Below are 26434 nucleotides of genomic sequence, written 5' to 3'. Positions count from 1 at the left end.
GGGCTTAGAGAACTCTTTTAGGCCATGAAAAGGCAAAAGTTTTAAGGACCTGTGACACCCTGTATGACATCTTAGTATGTTTCACTTCACTCTAGGAAAAATGCAAGTTAAGCAACTGGAAATTTTGGGTTGGTGTGGCTGAAAAGTAATAACTCTCAGCACCTCAAATTATAAATGCTGAACAGTGCACAACAGGTCAACAGAAATGTATACCAAATGAGTGAAATAGAACACAGCATATTTAGTTTACATCCATCCAAACCTTGAGTCTGTTAGCTACCAGCAGTAGTAGGTGGTAGGAAGATATCACCAATATATGGAATGATAGAACATAATTTTAATATCATATAGCAATTAAAAACATTTTTTTTAAAAAAGTGGATGACTAGGACCCAATCCTGAAAAGTCCTGGTGATAACTGGCACATTGTTTAATTGATTTTACTTTTTAAAGTTAATTCCTTTACTTTTTATTATTAGTCATGTGTTGCAGCATTAAAATTAACATAAAGGTGAGGATAACACATGATCTTTATATGTCATCTTATTAAAATGAAGCTATTTTTAATACTTTTAAGAGGCCTATCAGAAAACACAATTTATATCCTCAAAGTATATTTTGTCAGTTTCAAGTATAATTTTTGCATTCTTATTCTTTTATGAATTTTAATGGAGACACTTAAATTGTAATTATTCCTCTCAGCTCAAATGCAGGTAACAAATGGAATTCAATCAGTGTTTGCGCATAATGACCATCATTAAGAGAGAAATAATAATGACATTCTCTCTGCATTAAACTTGCAGACTCTTTACACAATGATCTGAATCCCATTATTGATCTCCATGGAGATATGCAATTGTCACCTATTCTGCATAATATCTGAATGTTAAATACATTTGTTTGGAACAAATATTTTAATGAATACAGTCAGTTCCACTTAATTAACTATCTGATAACTGAATATTTTTACTTAATAATTCAACTTGGAACATCAAAATTGTTCTATTTTTTATTCAAATGCACTTGAGATTAGTCAGAGATATTCATTTGAATGTTCATAAAATGTATGTGGAGTTTAAAATTCCCCTTGGCTTTCTTTAAAGTACATCCATTAGAGGGACAGTGGAGAGGTATTTTTCATCTGTTTGAAATAATTTTTTCCCCTCAGTGTTGTTTAAAATAATCCCTTAGAAGCTTCCTTGTAAAATGTGTTTTCTGACCAAAATCCTTCTGCCATCTAACTTCTTTTTATCATAGGATTGCTCATAAGAATGCCACTATTCACATTTATATACATATATACATTTTTAATATGGGCATTTGGTTTAGGGGAAAATGTGAATAAAATGTTGAATTCAATCATGCAGAAGCATCTAGGAAAGCCATAATTGGTGAACATCTGACCTATTGTCCTTCAAGAAAGAGAAACCAAGGTAATATTTGTAATAATAGTACTAATAAATACTATGGATGATGATTAGATTAATTTTGCCATGGGAGACGTAACACAGGCCAGCATTGACACGGTGTCTTTAGGCACTACTATGTCAATCAATTCCACAAATATATGCTGAGGATCCACCCCAAGTCCAGCATTGCACTTGGCAGTGATGAAATCATAATGAGATACCAGGCCTGGCCTCAAGAAACTCACCATCTAGATGAGAAGAAACACACTCATGCAATAAGTTTTGACACAGATGACAAATGCTAATGATTTGAAGAAAGTGCCATAGGAGCACAATTGTGGGAGTGAATAATCAGACCAAGAGAGATCATGTAGTTTTCAGAGAGATGGCAAATTTGAGTTGTGTCTTAAAAGATCAACAGAATTTTTCCAGGCTTAAAATATGGTAAAAGGCTTCAGAATCAAGGAATTTGCATGAAAAAATTTCAGAGTTGCATTAACAAAACATGAGATGTGGATCTTTTTGAGGACAGCAAGTGTCGGTTCAGTTAGAGTCTGGGTTGCATAGTACGCAGTGTGGGGCAACGAGACCACAAAGGTTACTATGATAACTATAAGTTATTAAGCATTTTCTAGGTGCTAGCAGCTTGGAGTACAACTCATGTTCTTGCTATAACCCTATACTGTATCATTTAGACAGATATTATACAAAAGTTATATTTAGAGATCAGAGAATTGTCTCATGTCAGTTAGCCAACATGTGGTGGAACCGGAATTTTGGGCCAGATTGATTGGTGTTTAAAGCCTGAACTCTGAGTGGAGTTAAAATGAGATTGGAAGATCCTTGAGTTTCTTGCTAATGAAATTGGAGAAACATTGAAGGATTTTCTGAAAGAGAATGGCATGATCAGCTGAATAATTTAGAAAAAGAGTTTGGGTCATAATGTGGGAGGCAAATGAGAAGCAAGGGGATTTGAGGAAAACCTGCAATTATGAGGCTTTTCACCAATTCAGGTGAGATTTCTAAGTATTAATCATAGCATGACAATGAGAACAGAAAGAGAACATATTCAGCTGACTTCTTTGGGTAATAGTACTGGGATTTGGTTGCAGTTTGGGTAACTGAGTAGAAAAAAATGTTGCTAGGGGAGAAAAGAATTCTATCTTCTATATCCCAGGAGAAGAAGTAAGGTTATACTAAAACAGTATTGGTTCCACAGATTGAAACTATGTTAATTAAAAAATACTTGTTTTATTTCTGCTAGGCCCTAGAACAATCCAGCAAGAGTATAGTTTCCTTTATATCTTCATATTAGCTTCCATTCAGTGTCTGTCCTTTCTTTCTGGTTTTCCATTGCTCCTCAGTATCTAGACCACTCATGTCAAAGCAAGCAATCTGTTTAATTCATACATAAATACTAGTGAGTCAAAGTGTTCTTCCAATACTACTAAGAGGTTCGAAGATTGCTTCAAGGAGGGCAATACTCAAAGCCAAGATTTTTTCTTTTTTTGAGATGGAGTCTCACTCTGTTGCCCAGGCTGGAGTGCAGTGGTGCCGTCTTGGCTCACTACAAGCTCCGCCTCCCAGGTTCACACCATTCTCCTGCGTCAGCCTCCCAAGTAGCTGGGACTACAGGTACCTGCCACCACACCTGGCTAATTTTTTTGTATTTTTAGTAGAGACGGATTTCACTGTGTTAGCCAGGATGGTCTCCATCTCCTGACCTTGTGATCCACCCGCCTTGGCCTCCCGAAGAAAGCCAAGATTTTTAAAAACTCACTTATATATTAATTTCTTGAGTGTCAAGAGTTCTCCAGGTTCTTGGGATATAAAAATCTTTAGACACTGGGTATTTTGCATGTGGGGCAGACTTGAATCCTTGCCAGCCAGAATGTTGACTGTGCAAAGCAGGATAATTTTGTCCTCCTTCAAAGATGTCCATGCCTTAATCTCTGGATGCTGTTAATATGTTATGTTTAATGGCAAAAAGAACTTCGCAGATGGAATTGAGGTTATGGACCTGAAAATGGGAAGATTATTCTGAATTGTTTGGGTGGAACTAATGTAATAACATGAGTCCTTAAAAGTGGAGAGGAAGGCAGAACAATCAGTGAGACGGGGCAGTGACAAAATAGGCAGGAGAGATTCAAAATATTCAAAATATTTAACCCACTGTTGCCAGCTTTGCATGGGGGGGAAGATGGCTGGAGCCGAAGAATGAATGACCTCAATAAGCTGGGAACGCCTTTATCCCACAGTTCAGGAAATGTGGACCTGGGTCCGACAGCTGGGAGGAGCTACTTTCTGCCAACTACGTGAACCAGCGAGAAAACACAGTCTTCCCTTTTCCATCTGACCTACAGACCTGCAACGTGATGACCTTTTGTTAAGTGGATAAGCTTGTGGTAGTTTTTTATTGCAATAATAGAAAATGAATACAAATTGGAATAAAAATAATGTTTACCTTGTAAAGATATAGAGAGTACTACATACAGTCATGCATCACTTAATGTCAGGCATACACTCTGAGAAATGTGTCCTTAGGTTATGATATGGTTTGGATCTGTGTCCTCACCCAAATCTCATGTTGAACTGTAATCCCCAATGTTGGAGGAAGGGCCTGGTAGGAGGTGATTAGATCATGAGCCAGTTTTTTGTTTTTTGTTTTTTTTGAGACAGAGTCTCTCTCTGTCGCCCAGGTTAGAGTGCAGTGGCCTGATCTCAGCTCACTGCCAGCTCCACCTTCTGGGTTCATGCCATTCTCCTGCCTCAGACTCCCGAGTAGCTGGGACTACAGGCGCCTGCCACCACGCCCGGCTAATTTTTTGTATTTTTAGTAGAGACAGGTTTCACCGTGTGAGCCAGCATGGTCTCGATCTCTTGACCTCGTGATCTGCCTGCTTCGGCCTCCCAAAGTGCTGGGATTACAGGCATGAGCCACCGTGCCCGGCCATGAGCCACTTTTTTATGCATGGTTTAGTACCATCCCCTTGGTACTCTCCTTGTAATAATGAGTGAGTTCTTGAGAGATCTGATCATTTAAAAGTGTGTGACACCCCAAATGCCCCCTTGCTGCTCCTCTGGCCATGTGATGTGCCTGCTACTCCTTTGCCTTCTGCTATGACTTAAATTTCCTGAGGCCTCCCCAGAAGCTGAGCAGCTGCCAGCAGCATGCTGCTTATAGAGCTTGTAGAACTGTGAGTCAATTAAACCTCTGTCTATAAATTGCCCAGTCTCAGGTATTTATTTAAAGCAATGTGAGAATGAACTAACACAGGGGATTTCACCCATGTGTGAATGTAATAGAGTGTACTTATAGAAACCCAGATGGTATAGTCTATTACACATGTAGGATATATGGTATGGCCTATTGCTCGTAGGCTACAAACCTATACAACATGTTATGTACTGAATACCGCAGGCAGTTGTAACACAATGACAAGTATTTGTGGATCTAAACATATCCAAATGTAATAATGTACAGTACAAATATGGTGTTATGATCTTACAGGATGACATTGTATATGTGGTCCATCACTGAGGGAAACCTCGTAATGCAGTGCATGACTGTATGATAACATATATACTTTGATGCTTAGAAAACACTAGAAACAACTAGCTATAACTTTTGTCATTAGAGGACTGATTTTAAATTTAGTCTTTGGTCTGCAGAAGATCTTTCTATTCTACCAAGAGTGTCTTAGAGTATGCCAGTCCTCCTTTGTGTCCATGGCCTACTGCCATCAGTTTCAGAAAGATGACTCTGAACCCCAGCCTAATTTAAAGGCAGACTTCCAAGTCTTTATATATTTTTTTGGGATTTACCTCCCCTATGGCTAATACTGGAAATGCAATTAAGTCTAATTCCTTAAAGAAAAGGTACAAATTCTGCTCCTTACCACTCCTTCTCCCAATAAAATGCAACATCCTCAGAGATACCTCAAATATAACTCATGTCATTAAAGAGAACACTTTACACCTTAGCCAAAGAACATCTAAATTCAGATCAATGATTCACTCATCATTTCTCCCAAGGAAAAATGGGGTTAAGGTTTGCTTTATACTCTGACAAAAAAGGTCTAATTCTGATGTTCAGCAGAGAGAGGCCATGTGATTCCTCCCCTGTTATTTTGCTGCCCAAACTTTATTCCTCTTACTGAGGCAATTACATCACATTTTTGCTTTGTAGAGGCCATCTGTGGTCGATGTGATTGGTGCCCAGGACATGACTGCTTGTGTATTACCATTTCAGTGCGGGATGGCTCAACTTTCAACTGCCAGCATCTCTATCTCTGCCTGAGGAGCTTCCTCTGGTCTCTAGAGTTTCTTCTGTTTGTGTATTGGTCAGGGTGGAAGTGCTGAAGAATTAATTTCTTCAGGAATTTGTCTCAGTCAATGACTGATAGAACTGGAGCATAAACTTTCAAGTTCTCTTAGGTAAGATTATCAGTTTCCCCAGTAGGATTAGGTTCTAGTTAGCGATAGTGGCAATTTGCTGGATTAGTTGCCACTTACTGACTGCCTTCCCTTCCTGTCTACTTTCTTCACTTGCCCATTGGTGTTTCCTTAAATTCCTTTCTAAATTAGCTATTTGCATTTGAATCTTTGTCTCAGGATTAGCTTCTGGAGGAAACTCTAAAAAGATGCCAACCTTTCTTCACTTTTGGAAAATGTGCTTTAGTTGAAGATGACTGCATTTATGGGTCCAAGGATGGAGCACGTAACACATGTAAGACTGTCTGTGTATTCTATTCTCCATCCTCACCTGAACTCTGCCCTGTGATTGCTTTAAAGATAAGAACATGACCTTGTCAGAGCCAGTGGTTCCAGACATGAATCTGTACTCCAGTGAATAAATATTTTGAAGTAGTACTGTGTTCTAGGTTCTTAAGAAATATTGGAATGAAAACAAAATGATATATGTAGCACCTCTTCTGCAGTCTTGCTATCCAGAAGAGAGATGATTAAACAATTTCAAATAAAATATGTAATTAGAATTGTGATAAGTACCCTTTCCGAAAAGGAGTACATTGTTATTTTTAAATCAATGTGTCTTTCAACCTTTAGCAGTCTATTAAGACATTAAAAACTCAGAAGTTTTAGGTATGATAATTCATCTGGTTAATATATCATTACCATAATAATAGAAAAAAGATCTAGTACCAACATAATTTTCCACCATAGTTCTCATTTCTGACTGTGTAGACTAAGAAATACAGATCACAAAATATAATAGTCACATGTAGTGGTAAAGTTGACTATCAGTTATATGAATATCCATCTGCTAAAAATTTCATTGTTAGGGCCAGGTGCAGTGGCTCACACCTGTAATCCCAGAACTTTGGGAGGCCAAGGTGGGCGGATCATGAGGTCAGGAGATCCAGACCATCCTGTCTAACATGGTGAAACCCCATCTCTACTAAAAACATAAAAAATTAGCCGGGCGTGGTGGTGGGCACCTGTAGTCCCAGCTGCTCGGGAGGCTGAGGCAGGAGAATGGCATGAACCCTGGAGGGAGAGCTTGCAGTAAGCCACGACCAAGCCACTGTACTCCAGCCTGGGGACAGAGCGAGACTCTGTCTCAAAAAAAATTAAAATAAAATAAAAAAATAAAGAATTTCATTGTTAGCAGATGCTAAGCATTGGTTATACCTGTCAGGAAATATAGGAAATGATGATGCAAACAGTTTTATTGAATATATTTTTAATCAATAATGAATAATTGATTAGATACGTGAAAATTATGAAAACTGAAGAGAAAAAGGGACCATGTCATCCTGTAGACACTGCTTTAAAAAAGAAAATAAGCTGTACACATTGCCAGGTGACTATTCTAGGTTTAAGGGAGGCAGACTTTATCATTTCAGAGAAAAGGTCCCAAGACCAAAGCCTCTAAAGGGGGAGATAATTCAGTCTGGTTGGGAAACACTCTCAAGAATAAAATTCTGACTTTATCTACAACACAAGTGGTCCCAGTGAGCAATAAACAGAGGGAACAACTGAAGAGACCAGTGAAGTTGCCTAGGGGAGTAGCTCCAAAGAACTCGGATTTTAAAAGCACATCTAGAATAAGTGGAAGTTAAGACAGAGAACAAATATGAAAGAGTGGCACAAAACTGCCAGAGTAGAATCTAGGAGGTTAAAGCCCAGAATAACTTCAAATTGCTAAAAATATTAAGAATACCAAAACAGTTCTTTTTAAAAGTTGGTTTGGAATAAGCAAAACAAGAAACACGAATGTATGCATTCATATATCTTTTACGATGTATCAGGCAGCTTTTGCTAGGTGATGCTGCATAACAAATAATACGGTCCCCCCTCCCTTTTCCCATAATATTTTATGTTGGTTGTGGATTGACTGGGCTTCTATGCCACTCCGTATGTCTTGTCTTTCTTATCCCAGGGTCCGGGGTAAGGGAGCAGCTGCTATCCTAGTCTCCTTGCACAGCCAAAAAAAAAAAAAAAAAGAAAAAGAAAACATCAAACAAACAACATGCTGAATTATACTGGCATTCACCAAAAGCAGAGCTCGAGACAAATGCTTTCATGCAGGGAAATTATTTGATATCCGTATCAATCCGAAATTTGAAATAAGAAATTTGATAACTAAACTAATCTCTACTCACATTTCCACACACTGTAATGGCTGCTAATGCCAAAATTCTTACAAATGCATACCACTTTTTCTTTTCAATACCTAAATGTTGCAGTTTCCTATGCTGATTAGTCAATTTACTAACTGACCAACTTTTGTCTTGTGTCTTTGATTTTGTGCATCATTTTACAAAAGTCTATGTCAGAAATACTTCCTGCCATAAATAATGACATGAAAATGAAAAACAACCAGTATTAAAACGCTTTTAAAACCGAACTTGTAATATATAAAGAGCTGATTAAAAGGATACATGAAAAGGTAAATGTTTACATTTTGATATTTTTTTGATTTTTAATATGTAAAATTATAGAGTTTCTTATTTGTTTTTGTTTGTTTGTTTGTTTGTTGAGATGGGATCTTGTTTTGTTGCCCAGGCTGGAGGGCAGTGGCATGATCTAGCTCACTGCAGCCTCAAACTCCTGGACTCTAACCATCTTCCTGTCTTAGCCTACTGAGTACCTGGGACTTCCGGCATGTGTCCCCACACTCAGCCAATTAAAATCAATTTTTTTTTTTTTTTTTTTTTTGTAGAGATGGGGTTTCCCGTATGTTGACCAGGCTGCTCTTGCAATCTGCCTGCCTTAGTCTCCCAAAGTGCTGGGATTATAGACATGAACCACCATGCCTGTCCCCTAAAATTATAGTTTTAACGATGTTTAGATTCTTTCACCTTTAATCCTTATCATGTTGCCTAACAGCCTATGATACTATATTATCAGTGTGAGACCGGATGACACTCTTTGAGAAATTTCCTTTCGTGTTGCATTCTCATTCTCTCTCTTTCTCTCTCTCTCTCCCTGTTTCTCTCTCTCTCTCTGTCTGATGCCTTCTGAGTTCCTTCTAACTTCTCTGGAAACTGGCTACATGAATAGGCAACTATTTATTAGGAGCAAGTACATGCCACCAAGACCTGAACATTCCTAAATGCTTACTTATTGCTCAGGAGAAATGGGTAAATTCCAAAACCATGTTCTCAGCAGGCCAAGGCATTAGATTTGCTTCAAGTTCATTTCTGTAGGTCTCTGAAGATGTTGTTTCACGCTGTCTTCTGTCTGGTATTTTGAAGAAAAAATATAAGTCTCCTGGAAACCTAAACTTCATCGGAATATCTTAGTGTTAGTCACCTTTACTAAATATTACTTGGCTCCCAGAAAGGTGAACAGTCCACAAACTGAATTCCTTCAATTCTGGAATATTTTAATGATTGTATCTTTGTATATTTGTTCCATCACAGGTGTTCTGTTATTTTTTTAAAAAGATGCTTATATTTGATCTGCTTTTTGTATTCTACCATCTACTTTCTTTCTGATTGTTTATCTCTAGATTTTTTTTTTTTTTTTTGCATTTCAGATAAACATGGGTTCAGGTTTCTGCTATGTTTATTGTTTGTTACCACTTCTGATGTCCTTTGAAATCCTTACATTTTGACATTAGTTCTCTTTTCCTTTTAATGCATTTTCTTACCATCTCATATCCTATGTATTATTTTGTAGAGTCCATATATTTTTTAATTCCTTCAAAGTGAAAAATAGTTTCTGGTTACAATAATCTTCAATTTCAATGATGAATAATTAGAAATGACCCCAAATGAATGCTATTCTATATTTTTATTGAAATATAAAACTCATACTTTATATTTTAATAAAAATATTAAAATCTGTCTTTTATATCTATTTTTAGCTTATTATGTTATTCTATTTACTTGGAAATTTTTTATTAGCCTCATACCCTCCTCTCCCCTTCCCTCCCCTCCACTCCCCTTCCCATCTTTCCTTTCCCTTCTCACTCTTTAACCCAGGCTGAAGTGCAATGGTGCAATCATGACTCAATGCAGGCTCAACCTCTTAGGCTCAAGCAATCCTCCCACCTTAGACTCCCAAGTAACTGGGACTCCAGCTGTGCACCACTATGCCCAGCTAATTTTTTCCAAACAAATTTTAATTTTTAGTAGAGATGGAGTCTCTCTATGTTGTCGAGGTTGGTCTCAAACTCTTGGGCTCTAGCTATCCACTTGTCTCAGCCTCCTAAAGTGCAGGGATTATAGGTGTGAGCCATTGTGCCTTTTTTTTTGTTTTTGTTTTTTAACTTTTCATCTGTTCCTGTCATTGAATGCACATATATGCATGTATTATTATTATTTACTCAACAACTTAGTGAATCTTGTTTTTCCTCTGTCTTTAATTAACAGTGTGAACCTCCTCCTCCTCCTTTACTGCTCTTGTATTTTAACCTGGAAGTATATTTATTCATTCAGTAACCTGAAGAAATTTCAACAATTCTAGAATAACACAAAATTAAAGTTTGAGAAGTTTGTTTTAGTTTGATTATTTCTTTTTTTTTTCCATTTTTTTATTATACTTTAAGTTCTAGGGTACATGTGCATAATGTGCAGGTTTGTTACATATGTATATTTGTGCCATGTTGGTGTGCCGCACCCATCAACTCCTCAGCACCCATCAATTCATCATTTATATCATGTATAACTCCCCAATGCAATCCCTCCCCCCTGCCCCCTCCCCATGATAGGCCCCAGTGTGTGATGTTCCCCTTCCCGAGTCCAAGTGATCTCATTGTTCAGTTCCCGCCTATGAGTGAGAACATGCGGTGTTTGGTTTTCTCTTCTTGTGATAGTTTGCTAAGAATGATGGTTTCCAGCTGCATCCATGTCCCTACAAAGGACGCAAACTCATCCTTTTTTATGGCTGCATAGTATTCCATGGTGTATATGTGCCACATTTTCTTAATCCAGTCTGTCACAGATGGACATTTGGGTTGATTCCAAGTCTTTGCTATTGTGAATAGTGCTGCAATAAACATACGTGTGCATGTGTCTTTGTAGTAGAATAATTTATAATCCTTTGGGTATATACCCAGTAGTGGGATGGCTGGGTCATATGGTACATCTAGTTCTAGATCCTTGAGGAATTGCCATACTGTTTTCCATAATGGTTGAACTAGTTTACAATCCCACCAACAGTGTAAAAGTGTTCCTATTTCTCCACATCCTCTCCAACAACTGTTGTTTCCTGATTTTTTAATGATTGCCATACTAACTGGTGTGAGATGGTATATCATTGTGGTTTTGATTTGCATTTCTCTGATGGCGAGTGACTGATGAGCATTTTTTCATGTGTCTGTTGGCTGTATGAATGTCTTCTTTTGAGAAATATCTGTTCATATCCTTTGCCCACTTTTTGATGCGGTTGTTTGTTTTTTTCTTGTATATTTGTTTGAGTTCTTTGTAGATTCTGGCTATTAGCCCTTTGTCAGATGAGTAGATTGCAAAAATGTTCTCCCATTCTGTAGGTTGCCTGTTCACTCTGATGGTAGTTTCTTTTGCTGTGCAGAAGCTCTTTAGTTTAATGAGATCCCATTTGTCAATTTTGGCTTTTGCTGCCGTTGCTTTTTGTGTTTTAGACATGAAGTCCTTGCCCATGCCTATGTCCTGAATGGTACTACCTAGATTTTCTTCTAGGGTTTTTATGGTATTAGGTCTAACATTTAAGTCTCTAATCCATCTTGAATTAATCTGCGTATAAGGAATAAGGGAAGGATCCAGTTTCAGCTTTCTACTTATGGCTAGCCAATTTTCCCAGCACCATTTATTAAATAGGGAATCCTTTCCCCATTTCTTGTTTCTCTCAGGTTTGTCAAAGATCAGATGGCTGTAGATGTGTGGTATTATTTCTGAGGACTCTGTTCTGTTCCATTGGTCTATAGCTCTGTTTTGGTACAAGTACCATGCTGTTTTGGTGACTGTAGCCTTGTAGTATAGTTTGAAGTCAGGTAGCGTGACGTCTCCAGCTTTGTCCTTTTGACTTAGGATTGTCTTGGCAATGCGGGCTCTTTTTTGGTTCCATATGAACTTTAAAGCAGTTTTTTCCAATTCTGTGAAGAAACTCATTGGTAGCTTGATGGGGATGGCATTGAATCTATAAATAACCTTGGGCAGCATGGGCATTTTCACGATATTGATTCTTCCTATCCATGAGCATGGTATGTTCTTCCATTTGTTTGTGTCCTCTTTGATTTCACTGAGCAGTGGTATGTAGTTCTCCTTGAAGAGGTCCTTGACATCCCTTGTAAGTTGGATTCCTAGGTATTTTATTCTCTTTGAAGCAATTGTGAATGGAAGTTCATTCCTGAATTGGCTCTCTGCTTGTCTGTTACTGGTATATAAGAATGCTTGTGATTTTTGCACATTAATTTTGTATCCTGAGACTTTGCTGAAGTTGCTTATCAGCTTAAGGAGATTTTGGGCTGAGACAATGGGGTTTTCTAAATATACAATCATGTCATCTGCAAACAGGGACAATTTGACTTCTTCTTTTCCTAACTGGATACCCTTGATTTCTTTCTCTTGCCTGATTGCCCTAGCCAGAACTTCCAGCACTATGTTGAATAGGAGTGGTGAGAGAGGGCATACCTGTCTTGTACCAGTTTTCAAAGGGAATTTTTCCAGTTTTTGCCCATTCAGTATGATATTAGCTGTGGGTTTGTCATAAATAGCTCTTATTATTTTGAGGTACGTTCCATCAATACCGAATTTATTGAGCGTTTTTAGCATGAAGGGCTGTTGAATTTTGTCAAAAGCCTTTTCTGCATCTATTGAGATAATCATGTGGTTCTTGACTTTGGTTCTGTTTATATGCTGGATTATGTTTATTGATTTGCGAATGTTGAACCAGCCTTGCATCCCAGGGATGAAGCCCACTTGATCATGGTGGATAAGCTTTTTGATGTGCTGCTGAATCCGGTTTGCCAGTATTTTATTGAGGATTTTTGCATCGATGTTCATCAGGGATATTGGTCTAAAATTCTCTTTTTTTGTTGTGTCTCTGCCAGGCTTTGGTATCAGGATGATGTTGGCCTCATAAAATAAGTTAGGGAGGATTCCCTCTTTTTCTATTGATTGGAATAGTTTCAGAAGGAATGGTACCAGCTCCTCCTTGTACCTCTGGTAGAATTCAGCTGTGAATCCATCTGGTCCTGGACTTTTTTTGGTGGGTAGGCTATTAATTGTTGCCTCAATTTCAGAGCCTGCTATTGGTCTATTCAGGGATTCAACTTCTTCCTGGTTTAGTCTTGGGAGAGTGTAAGTGTCCAGGAAATTATCCATTTCTTCTCGATTTTCTAGTTGATTTGCGTAGAGGTGTTTATAGTATTCTCTGATGAAGTTTGTATTTCTGTGGGGTCGGTGGTGATATCCCCTTTATCATTTTTTATTGCATCTATTTGATTCCTCTCTCTTTTCTTCTTTATTAGTCTTGCTAGCGGTCTGTCAATTTTGTTGATCTTTTCAAAAAACCAACTCCTGGATTCATTGATTTTTTGGAGGGTTTTTTGTGTCTCTATCTCCTTCAGTTCGGCTCTGATCTTAGTCATTTCTTGCCTTCTGCTAGCTTTTGAATGTGTTTGCTCTTGCCTCTCTAGTTCTTTTAATTGTGATGTTAGAGTGTCAATTTTAGATCTTTCCTGCTTTCTCTTGTGGGCATTTAGTGCTATAAATTTCCCTCTACACACTGCTTTAAGTGTATCCCAGAGATTCTGGTATGTTGTATCTTTGTTCTCATTGATTTCAAAGAACATCTTTATTTCTGCTTTCATTTCGTTATGTACCCAGTAGTCATTCAGGAGCAGGTTGTTCAGTTTCCATGTAGTTGAGCGGTTTTGATTGGGTTTCTTAGTCCTGAGATTTAGTTTGATTGCACTGTGGTCTGAGAGACAGTTTGTTATAATTTCTGTTCTTTTACATTTGCTGAGGAGTGCTGCTGTGTTAGCAGTGAGGGAGGCTCCGTGGGCGTGTGACCCTCCCGGCCAGGTGAGGGATATATTCTCCTGGTGTGCCCGTTTGCGTAAAATGCAGTATTGGGGTGGGAGTTACCCAATTTTCCAGGTGTTGTGTGTCTCAGTTCCCCTGGCTAGGAAAAGGGATTCTCTTCCGCCTTGCGCTTCCCAGGTGAGGTGATGCCTCGCCCTGCTTCAGCTCTCGCTGGTCAGGCTGCAGCAGCTGACCAGCACCGATTGTCCGGCACTCCCTAGTGAGATGTCCCTAGTACCTCAGTTGAAAATGCAGAAATCACCGGTCTTCCGTGTCACTCACGCTGGGAGTTGGAGACTGGGGCTGTTCCTCTTCGGCCATCTTGCTCCGCCCCTCCCATTTTTTGTTTCTATTATTGGCTGGTTGTCTATGCCATTTGGACTTTGTAGGTGGTTTTTCTAGAGTTTAACTCATCACAGTCTGCATTCACGTAGTATTACTGAATGTATACTGTAAAAATTTTATAGTTATATTATCCAATATCTGCCTCTCATCTTTTGTACTACTGTCCTACATTTTACTTCTTCAAATGTTAGAATCCTCAATATGTATTGTTACTATCATCCTTTAAACATCAAGTAACTTTAAAGAAATTAAAAATTAAGATAAATTCTATTTATCAACATATTTACCATTTCTAAGTTCTTTTCTGATGTGATCGTATTTCTGCTTAAAGAATTCCTTTTAACATTTCCTATAGAATAGTTCATTTGGCAATGAATCTGTCAGCTTTTGTTTGCCTGGAAAAAAAAATCTCTTTATTTTTCCTTCATTGTTGAGAGATGTTTTCATTGAACCTAGAATTCTGGGTTGGCCTATTTTTTTCATTTGACACTTTATATTTAAGGTGCCATTCCATTGTCTTCTTTCCTGTACGTTTTCTATGAAGAAGTATGCAATAATTCTTATTTTTGTTATTTATGTAATTTTCCTCTGGCTGCCTTTAGGATTTTCTCTTTATCACTGATTTTCATCACGTTGATCATAACATACATTAGTGTGAGTCTATCTATCTATCTATCTATCTATCTATCTATCTATCTATCTATCAATCAATCATCCATTTACTTATTTTGCTTGGGGTTGGTTGAGAATCTTATATCTGTAGGCTTATAGTATTTGTAAAATTTGAAAAAAGCTTTAGCTATTTCCTGAAAGTTTGAGCCCCATCTCCTTCCTCTGCTTTTGAGAGATCCAATTATACACATGCTACACTCCTTGATATTATCACAAAACTCATTAATGCTTTATTTTTAGCTGTGTTTTTGTGCTTTTTTATTTTGATTCTTTCTATTTTTAAGAACAGGGTTTCACTATGTTGCCCAGGCAGGTCTCAAACTCCTGAGCTCATGCTATCCTCACCTCTCTGCTTCCCTAAGAACTGGGATTACAGGCACGAGCCACCACTGCCGGCTACTTTTTCTGTGCTTTTTTAAAAAGATAGTTTTATTTCTATGTCTTCCAATTCACTGACCTTTTCTTTTCTAGTACCTAACCTACTCTGAAATCCATTCAGTGTATTTTTCACTTCAGATATTGATTTTTTCTATCTAGAGGTTGCATATACTTTCCATTTTTCTTCTCAGTATGTTTATGTTGGTTTTCGTGCCTTTGAGCATATTTTTTCTCCCAGTCATATTTTTCTGCTTCTTTGCATACCTAGTAATTTTGGTTTCTATGCTAAAAATGACAAAGTTTACATTGTCGTACACTGTATCTAAAGAGTGTTGGCTTTTGTTCTGGCATACAGATAAGTAACTCTTGATTAAATCTTTATCCCTTTGAAGTTTACTTTTGAGCTTTGTTATGGTAGGTTTAGAAGAGCTTTTTGTAGAGAGCTTATTTAGCTCTACTACTTAAATACAGTCTTTCTGAAAACTACAATTTGCCTTTTGTTTTGTTTAGAGTTTGCAATTTTGTATTTTAAGATTGTTCTGCTCTGGCTGTTTGGAACAAAACAATTCCTACATATGTTTGAACTCTGGAAATTGTTCATCCTCCTACTTTTTACTATTTTTCATTGGTCTTTTCCCAGACTCAAGAAAGTTTTTCCCCCCAAAATTGAGAGGTCAACTAAACCCTCAAGGAGATTTTCCTGCAGTTCTCCCAAGTTTTTTTCTGTTTATTTCCTAATGCTTTACTACTCTTCCCTGTAAAATTTCAATGTCTTGAGCTCCCTGAACTCAGACTGCTATCTTCCCAACTTATTGCCCCTTCACTTTTCAGGCTTTATTTCAGTTTATTTCTGTTTTTACCCCCTGTGCTATAGGATGAAACCTGGCTCCAGGAAGTAAGCTGGGGCAATCATAAAGCTTGTCTAATTTGTTTTCCTTCTTTAAGGAATCTCAACCCTGTGCTGTGTATTGTTTTCTAGAAGCTATATACCTATATCTATCTATTTATCTATCTATATATTTTCTAGTTTTGTAGTTATTTGTGGGATGGAGAAAGTGGAAGTGTGTGTTTATTCTCTATGCTTGTTACAACTTCTGTTCAGCCGTAATACATGGAGTTTTTCTGTGTGTTCTAATAATATTCTTGATATATCATGTGGCTCTATCTAATCTTTTTCCTGAAATGTTTACCTTTGTTTTTATCATTGTAAACTCTTCCCGCTAGCAAGAAGTCCCTTCATTCCTAGATGGCACCTCTACTTTGGAGTGAACTGGTAAAAGGTGCTATTAGGGAAAATAAAAATCAAGCAAACATGAAGTTCATGGACATTTGTTTGATAGGACATATGACTCATCTCATTGTTTTTTACAACACCTGTATATACCATCACTAGGCATACAACCAGGCACTGCATACACATGGCCCACAAAGCTCTAGGTCCACAGCTGCAAAAGCTGCTTCCAGTATATTTATGTCCATCTTTCCTGCATATCTCCTTACCTCTAACATTTATCCTCTGATCTCTCACCTGGTCAGATGAATAGATTTCTTTTAGCCTAATATTAAACCTTTGAAATGATGTAGCTTTACAAGTGTCACAGTCCTTGTTTGTCCTAGGGCCATTTTGTGCCTCCACCCTTCCTTTTGCCAAGAAGACACATTTTAGTTAAGATGAAGAATTTGCCAGAATCTCCTTTAGTAACTTGCATTTAAAGTACATTGCTCTCTTGTGGAACTGAGGTTGTGTCTGTTTCTAGTATAGTCCTACAAGTTGGTACAACAGTATGTTATGTGCCAAAATTTTATGTAGTCTTTGAAATTGGGTTTTCCCTCTTTACTAATATCAGAGCTAAAATTAATTCAAATTTTGTTTTTATTTCTGAGAAGTTTGCTAATTTTCTAGGAGAAGTCTTACAGAGTTACTTCTGAAGATATTAAAATGACTTGCAAATGAGCTTACTAAACACCTACTCCTTAACTTCAATGGAAACTGAAAAATGTCAGAAAACTAAATAAGAGCAAAGGTTATTTTTGTTTAAAAAATTCCTGACAAAATGTTAGGTAAAGAGAAAAAGTACACTGACATTACTAAGAAAAGTTCTAGTAGAGTTGATCAAATATATTTTTATAGGTGATTAGACCAATGTAAGAATTCTTACAAGAAAGAATGGCTTAAAAGTGTAATTCGCACTATCCCCATAAATTTTATTTAAAAAGTTTATTAAATTAGAAAGCCAAACAAATATTAAAAGTGTAACACATCTAGATCAAATTTAGCAAGTCTTATGATATTCCCATGGGGAAAAAAAGAAAAATACGGATTTAAAATGACATGTAAAGACTCATGGTGGTTTGAATGACTGTACTCAAAATTTAATGATTAAAGAGTAAATGTCAACATAGAGGAAGATAAAAAATGACATTATAGCGTTCTGCACAGGGCTTTGGTGTGTCAGTGAATTATATGAGAACATACGCAGCATATTTATTATATTTCTAGATTTTAAAAAGTTGAATATAATGGTAAATATTTTTTTCATGTCGGAATCATGGTCTATAAAAATCTTGGGAACCTGGAACAGACTGCAAAACACAACCTTCAGCAATGGAAGTGCCAGATGTGACTACATAGCAACACACCTAATTAATGGTGTTTTAGGTGACTATCAGTTCAATATTAGATAATAGTGTGAATGTTCAAAAACTTACTGTAGTTATAGATACCACTGCTTTGATAGATGTATAGCACTAACAACACACAGTCTCTGAGTGTATGAGAACTGATAGTACTGCTTTGTTTTATGAAGACATGAAATGTTTTAGAGTCCTGTAGACGTTTGAAGGATTTGGCAATGAGGGATTTGGCCAATCAAGAACAGCACAGAATGAGCAAAGAGGTGGCTGGCTGGAAATCTTACAAGCAACAGCTAATTGAGTAAAGAAGAAGAAGAGAAAAACTGATCATTGAAAACCTGGCAAGGAGAAGACCCATATATCTTCAAATTCTTAAAGAGCTATTATATAGATGGGTAATCTATGTAGATGAAGTTAACAGAACTAATAATATCAAAGAGAAGTTAGACACCAAGTCTTAGGGAAAAGCTTATAAGCTTATAAACTGAGAGCTTAAAAGTTTACAAACTGAGATTCTCAGTGAGAGTGAATACTGGTTCTTTCTTGTTTATTCTTGTAACCTCCTGAGTACTGGAGAATGGTAAGCTTCTGAAGTTTCTCACTCCTATAGGTAGTTCAGGAATTTTAACGTTGTATCAGATGAACTACGAAATTCCTTCAACTAAGATATACTTTTACTGAATCTAAACTGAAAATATTTCTTCCTGCAAGACATCTCCTCACGTGGCCTTTACATACTGCTCTTGTACTTAATACGATCCACACAAGAGTGTGACTCTTGAAATCTCGTACACATTTTCTTCTACCTATATTTGGCTCATTTTTCAAATCCAAACTCTAAATCTTCTTCCTTTATAAAGCATTCCTTTGCTACCTGAGCCCCTACTGAATTCTCTTAGTCTGCCCCTCTTCTTGGGTGTAGCACTCCACCACTAATGACTTTCATTAGCCATGCCTCTTTTCTACGATATTTAGCTCCACAGCAATTATTACCATCCAACATACTATAGATTTTAGATATGTATTTTGCTCATTACACATCCACACTAGAATTATTTATTTATTTTAATTTTTGTGGGTGTACAGTGGGTGTATATATTTATGGGGTACATAAGATATTTTGATACAGGCATGCAATGTGAAATAGGCACATTGTGGAGAATGGGTTAACCATCCTTTTATTCTTTCTGTCCGTGAAATCAATTGTTTTGATTTTTAAAACCCACAAATAAGTGAGAACATGCAATGTTTGTCTTTCTTTGTCTGGCTTATTTACTTCACATAATGATCTCAGTTCCATCCATGTTGTTGCAAATGAATGGATCTCATTATTTTTTATGGCTGAGTAATACCCCATTGTGTATAGATACCACATTTTCTTTATCCATTTATTTATCTGTTGATGGACACTCAGGTTGCTTCCAAATCTTAGCTATTGTGAACAGTGCTCCAACAAACATAGGAGTGCAGAAAGCTGTTCAATATACTGATTTCCTTTCTTTGGGGTAGGTACCCAATAGTATGATTGTTGGATCATATGGTAGTTCAATTTTTAGTTTTTGAGGAACCTCCAAACTCTTCTCCATAGTGGTTGTACTAATTTACATTTCCACCAACAGCATACAAGAGTTCACTTTTCTCCACATCTTTGTCAGCATTTGTTATTGACTGTCTTTTGGATATAAGCCATTTTAACTAGAATGAGATGATATCACATTGTAGTTTTGGTTTGCATTTCTCCGACGGTCAGTGATGTTGAGCATATTTTCTAATGCCTCTTTGGCATTTGTATGTCTTCCTTTGAGAAATGTCTATTCAAATCTTTTGACCATTTATTTATCAGATTATTCTGTTTTATCCTATAGAGTTGTTCAAATTCTTTATATATTCTGGTTATTAATCCTATGTCAGATGGACAGTTTGTCAATATTTTCTCCCATTCTGTGGGTTATCTGTTTATTTTGTTGACAGTATCCTTTGCTGTGCAGAAGCTTTTTAATTCAATGTGATCCCATTTGTTTATTTTTACTTTGATTGCCTGTCCTTGTGGGGTTATTGCTCAAGAAATCTTTGCAAAGACCAAAGTCCTGTAGATTTTCCCCAATGTTTTCTTGTAGTAGTTTTATAGTCTGAGGTCTTATATTTCAGTCTTTAATCCATTTTTTTTTTTTTTTTTTTTGTATATGGCAAGAGACAGGAGTCTAGTTTCATTCTTCTGCATATGAATATCCAGTTTTTCTAGCACCATTTATTGAAGAGACTGTCTTCCTAGTGTAAGTTCTTGGCACCTTTGTCAAAAATGAGTCCACTGTAAGTGTGTAGATTTGTTTCTGGGTTCTGTATTCTGTTTCATTGGTCTATGTGTCTCTTTTTATGCCAGCACCATGCTGTCATGGTTACAATAGCTCTGTAGTGTAATTTGAACTAAAATAAAGTAATGTGATTCCTCTAGTTTTGTTCTTTTTGCTTATTAGTTTTGGGTCTTTTGTGGTTCCATATGCATTTTAAGATTGTTTTTTCCATATCTGTGAAGAATGTCATTGGTATTTTGATACTGATTTCACTAAATCTGTAGATTGCTTTTGGTAGTATGGACATTTTAACAATATTGATTCTTCTAATCCAGAAACATGGAATATTTTTTCATTTTTTGGTGTCTTATTTCTTTCATCAGTGTTTTATAGTTTTCATTGTAGAAATCTTTCACTTCTTTGGTTAAGTTAATTCCCAGGTATTTTGTTTTTTTTGTGTGGCTATTGTAAATGGGATTACTTTTTAAATTTCCTTTTTACTTTGTTCACTGTTGCATATAGAAATGCTACTGATTTTTGTATGTTGATTTTGTATCCTGCAACTTTACTGAATTTGTTAATCAGTTCTAACAGTTTTCTTGTGGATTCTTTAAGGTTTTCTAAATATAAGATCATATCATCCACAAACTAGGAAAATTTGGCTTCTTCTTTCCAATTTGGATGCCTTTTATTTCTTTCTTTTGTCTGACTGCTCTAGCTAAGACTTCCAGTGCTATGTTGAATAACACCGATGACAGTGAGCATCCTTGTCATGTTCCAGATCTTAGAGGGAAGGCTTTCAGTTTTTCCTCATTCAGTATTATACTAGTTTGGGGTCTGACATATATTAATTTTATTATGTTGAGATACATTCCTTCTATATACAGTTTTTTGAGGGTTTTTGTTCTGAAGGGATGTTGAATTTTATCAAATGCCTTTCAGCATCAATTGAAATGATCTTATGGTTTTTATCCTTTATTCTGCTGATACAGTGTATCACGTTGATTTGCATGTGTTGAACCTTCTTGCATCCCAGGGATAAATCCCACTTGGTCCTGATGAATGATCTTTCAAATGCATTGTTTAATTCAGTTTGCTTATATTTTGTTGAGGATTTTTACATCAATATTTATCAGAAATATTGGCCTGTAGTTTTCTTTTTTTGAGTGTCTTTGTCTGGTTTTGATATCAGGGTAGTCCTAGCCTTGTAGAAAGAGTGTGGAAATACTCCCTCTTCTTTTATTTTCTGGAGTAGTTTGAGTAGGATTGGTATTAGTTCTTTAAATATTTGGTAGAATTCAGGAGTAAAGCCATTAGGCTCTGAGCTTTTCTTTACTGGGAGATTTTATTATTATTATGGCTTCAGTCTCATTACTTATTATTGGTCTTTCAGGTTTTGGATTTCTTCCTGGTTCAATCTTGGTAGGTTGTATGATATGTGTCTAGGAATGTGTCCATTTCTTCTAGATTTTCCAATTTATTGGCATATAGTTGCTCATGGTAGCCACTAATGAGCCTTTGACTTTCTAGAGAATCAGTTTGTAATGTCTTCTTTTTCATTTGTGATTTTATTTATTTGGATCTTCTCTCTTTTTTTCTTAGCCTGGGTAAAAGTTTGTCAATTTTGTTTAACTTTTCAAAAAAACAACTTTTCATTTCATTGACCTTTTGTATATTTTATTTCAGTTTCATTTATTTCTGCACTGATCATTATATTTTTCTTTTTTTTTCCTTTCTCTCTCTCTCTCTCTTTTTGTTTTTTTAGAAGTCTCACTCTGTCACCAGGCTGGAGTGCAGTGGTACAATCTCGGCTCACTACAAACTATGCCTCCCAGGTTCAAGCAATTCTCCTGCCTCAGCCTCCCGAGTAGCTGTGACTATAGGCACACGCCACCATGCCCAGCTAATTTTTGTATTTTTAGTAGAGACGGGGTTTCACCATGTTGGCCAGGATGACCTGGATCTCTTGTCCTCATGATCTGCCCACTTCGGCCTCCCAAAGTGCTGGGATTACAGGCGAGTCACCACGCCCAGCCATATTTATTTTCTTCTGCTAATTTTGAGTTTGCTCTTGCTTTTCTTGTTCTTTAAGATGCATGACTAGACTGTTCATTTGAAGCTTTCCCTCTTTTTTGATGTTGGTGCTTATCATTATAAACTTCCCTGTTAGTACTGCTTTTCCTGTATTCCATAAATTTTGAAATCTTTTGTTTTTATTATCATTTATTTCTAGAAATTTTTCAATTTCCTTCTTAATTTCTTCATTGATCTACTGGTTATTCAAGAACATATTAATTTCTGCATATTTGTATAGTTTCCATAACTATACAAATAGTTTTATTCCATTGTGGTCACAGAAGATACTTGATAATATTTCAATTTTTTGAATGTTTCAAAACTTGTTTTGTGATCTAACATATGGTCTATCATTGAGAATGATTCATGTGCTGAGGAAAATAATGTGCATTTTGTAGCTCTTGGATGAAATGTTCTATAAATATTTATTAGATCCATTTGTTTTATAGTGCATATTAAATCTGATTTTTTGTTGTTGTTGATTTTCTGTCTGGAAGAGCTGTCCAATGCTAAAAGTGGGGTGTTGAAGTCTCCAGTTATTATTGTATTGGGGCCTATCTCTCTCTACAACTCTAATAATATTTCTTTTATTTATCTGGGTGCTCCAGTGTTGGGTGCACGTATATTTAAAATTGTTACATCCTCCTGCTGAATTGACCACTTTATCATTTTATGGTGACATTGTTCGTGTCTTACCATTTTTGTCTTGCAATCTATTCTGTCCACTATAAATATAAACTCCTGCTTTTGTATGGTTTCCATTGCATGGCATATCTTTTTCCATCCCTTTATTTTTAGCCTATATGTGTCTTTATAGGTGAAGTGCATTTCCTGTAGGCAACAGATCAATGAGTCTTGTTTATTCATCCATTCAGCCAGACTATGTCTTTTGATTAGATAGTTTAGTCCATTTACATTCAATATTATTATTGATAAGTAAGGACTGACTCCTGCCATTTTGTTATTTGTTTTCTGGTCTTCTCTTCCTTCCTTCTTTCCTTCCTGTCTTCCTCCAGTGAAGGTGGAAGGTGGAAATCATATCATCATATCATCATAAATCATATCATCTCTCATGATTTAGTTTCTTGATTTTATTTTTTTGAAATTCATTGTATATTTTTGGATTTGAGGTTACCATGAGTCTTGAAAGTACTACCTTATAACCCAATATTGTAACCTGTTAACAACACAATGCTATTTGCACAATCAAACCAACAAGCAAAAAGAAAACTAATAAAAACTTTTTGCCTTAAATTTGTCCCCCTACTTTTAATATTGTTGTTGTTTCTATTTATATTTTATTGTGCTATGTCTTGAAAAATTGTTGTAGTTATTATTTTTGATTGGTTCATTGTTTAGTTTTTCTACTTAGGATCTAAGAGTTGTTTACAAATTACAGTTACAGTGTTATGATATTCTGTGTTTTCCTGTGTATCTACTGTTACCAGTGAGTTTTGTACCTTTAGGTGACTATTATTGCTCATCAATGTCCTTTTTTTTTTTCTGCTTGAAATAGTCCCTTTAGAATTTCTTATATGACAGATCTGGTATTGATAAAATCCCTCAGCTTTTCCTGTATGAGAAAGTATTTATTCTTCATGTTGAAGACTATACAGATATGCTTTTCTATGGTTAACGTTTTTGCCCCCCTTTATTCCCCTTCAGCAATATAAATATGTCATGCCACTCTCTCCCAGCCTATAAAGTTTCCACTGAAAAGTCTACTGCCAGACCTATTGGTGCTCCATTGTATGTTATTTGTTTGCTTTCTTTTACTGATTTTAGGACCTTTGGGAGTTTGATTATTAAATTATTTGAGGTAGTCTTCTTTGGGTTACATCTGTTCAGTGTTCTATAATCCTGTTGTACTTGGATGTAGATCTCTTTCTCTAAGTTTGGGAAGTTATCTGTTGTTATTGCTTTGAATAAACTTTCTATTTCTATCTCTTTCTTTACATCCTCTTTAAGGTCAGTAGCTCTTAAATGTGCCCTTTTGAGGCTGTTTCCTAGATCTTGTAGGCATGCTTTATTGCTTTGCATTCTTTTGTCTCCTCTGTGTATTTTCTGTGTGTGTGTGTGTGTGTGTGTGTGTGTGTGTGTGTGTGTGTGTGTGTATTTTCAAATAGCCTGTCTTCAAGCTCACTAATTCTTTCTTCTGCTTAATTCATTCTATTAAAAGACTCTGAGGCATTTTTCAGAATGCCAGTTGAATTTATCAGCTCCAAAATTTCTGCTTGATTCTTTTAAACTATTTCAATCTATCGATTTTATCTGATAGAATTATGAATTCCTTCTTTGTGTTATTTTGAATTTAAGCTTCCTCAACACAGCTATTTTGAATTCTCAGTCTGAAAGTCCACACATCTGTTTGTTCAGGATTAGCACTTGTTGCCTTATTTATTTTCTTTGGTGAGGTCATGTTTTCCTGGATAGTGTTGATGCTTGTAGATGTCCTTCACTGTCTGTTCATTGAAGAGTTAGGTATTTATTGAAGTCTTCACTGTCTGGGCTTATTTGTAGCCATCCTTCATGGAAAGGCTTTCCAGATATTTGAAAGGAATTGGGTGTTTTGATTTAAGCTCTATCTGCTGTAGAGCATACCTGAAGCCCAATAATGTGGTGCTTGCAAACTCCTAGATGTACTGCCTTGATGGTCTTGGACAAGATCCAAGAGAATTCTCTGGATTACTAGGCAGACACTCTTGTTCTCTTCCCTTAGTTTCTTCCGGATATACGGAGTCTCTTTCTCTGTCTCTGTTGTGAGCCACCTAAATTTGGGGTGGATTGACACAAGTTCCCTGCAGCTACCACCACTGTAACTGGGCTGGGTCAGACCTGAAGCCAGCACAGCACTCAGTCTCGCCCAAGGCCTTCTGTAACCACTTCCTGGATAGTGCCAGTGTTTTCTCAAGGCCCCAACTCTCTACCATCAGCAGGTGGCAAATCCAGCTAGGCCTGTGTTCTTCCCTTCAGAGTAGTGATGTCTCCCAGATCCCATGTGGGTCCAGAAGTGCCATCCAGGGGTCAGGAACTAGAGTAAAAAATCCAAAAAAGTTTACCCAGTATTCTACTATATTTTGGCTGAATTCACACACAAACTACAAGATACAGTCCTTCTCACTCTTTTTCCCCTTTCCAAGGGCAGCAGAGTCTCACCCTGTAGCTTCCATGACCCCAGGCCACAAGAAGTACATCTAGACTACCATGGATGTTCCCTTAAGGCCCAGGGTCTCTTAAGTCAGCTTCCAGTGAAAGCTGCCTAGCCTGGTACTTACCTTTCAGGAAGGTGGGCTCCCTTCTGGCCAAGGGCAGGTCCAAAAATGCCATCCAAGAGTCACATCCTGGAATCAGGGACCCTCAAGAGCCGGCTTAGTTCTCTGTATTAGTTCATTTTCATACTGCTGATAAAGACATACCTGAGACTGGGCAATTTACAAAAGAAAGAAGTTTATTGGAATTGCAGTTACATGTGGTTGGGGAGGTCTCACAATCCATGGTGCATGGTAAAAGGCATTATCTCACATGGAGGCAGACAAGAGAAAAGGGCTTGTGCAGGGAACTCCTCTTTTTAAAACCATCAGATCTCATAAGACGTATTCACTATCACAAGAATAGCACAGGAAAGACTTGCCCCTGTGATTCAATAACCTTCCACCAGGTCCCTCCCACAACATGTGGGAATTTAAGATGAGATTTGGGTGACGACACAGCCAAACCATATCTTTCTGCACCTGGCCCCTCCCAAATCTCACGTCCTCACATTTCAGAACCAATCATGCCTTCCCAACAGTCCCCCAAAGTCTTAACTCATTTCAGCATTAACTCAAAAGTCCACAGCTCAAAGTCTCATGTGAGACAAGGCAAGTCCCTTTCACCTATGAGCCTGTAAAATCAAAAGTAAGTTAGTTACTTCTTAGATACAGTGGGGCTACAGGCATTGGGTAAATACAGCCCTTCCAAAAGGGAGAAATTGGCCCAAACAAAGGGGTTACATGCCCCATGCAAGTCCAAAATCCAGCAGGGCAGTCAGATCTTAAAGTTCCAAAATGATCTCCTTTGACTCCATGTCTCACATCCAGGTTATGCTGATGCAAGAGATGGGCTCCCATGGCCTTGGGCAGCTCTGCCCCTATGGTTTTGCAGGTTAAAGCCT

Source organism: Rhinopithecus roxellana, chromosome 14, assembly GCF_007565055.1.
Source record: "Rhinopithecus roxellana isolate Shanxi Qingling chromosome 14, ASM756505v1, whole genome shotgun sequence".
Taxonomy (NCBI): domain Eukaryota; kingdom Metazoa; phylum Chordata; class Mammalia; order Primates; family Cercopithecidae; genus Rhinopithecus; species Rhinopithecus roxellana.
The sequence above is the reverse complement of the archived record's forward strand: the minus strand, read 5'-3'. Positions refer to the sequence as shown.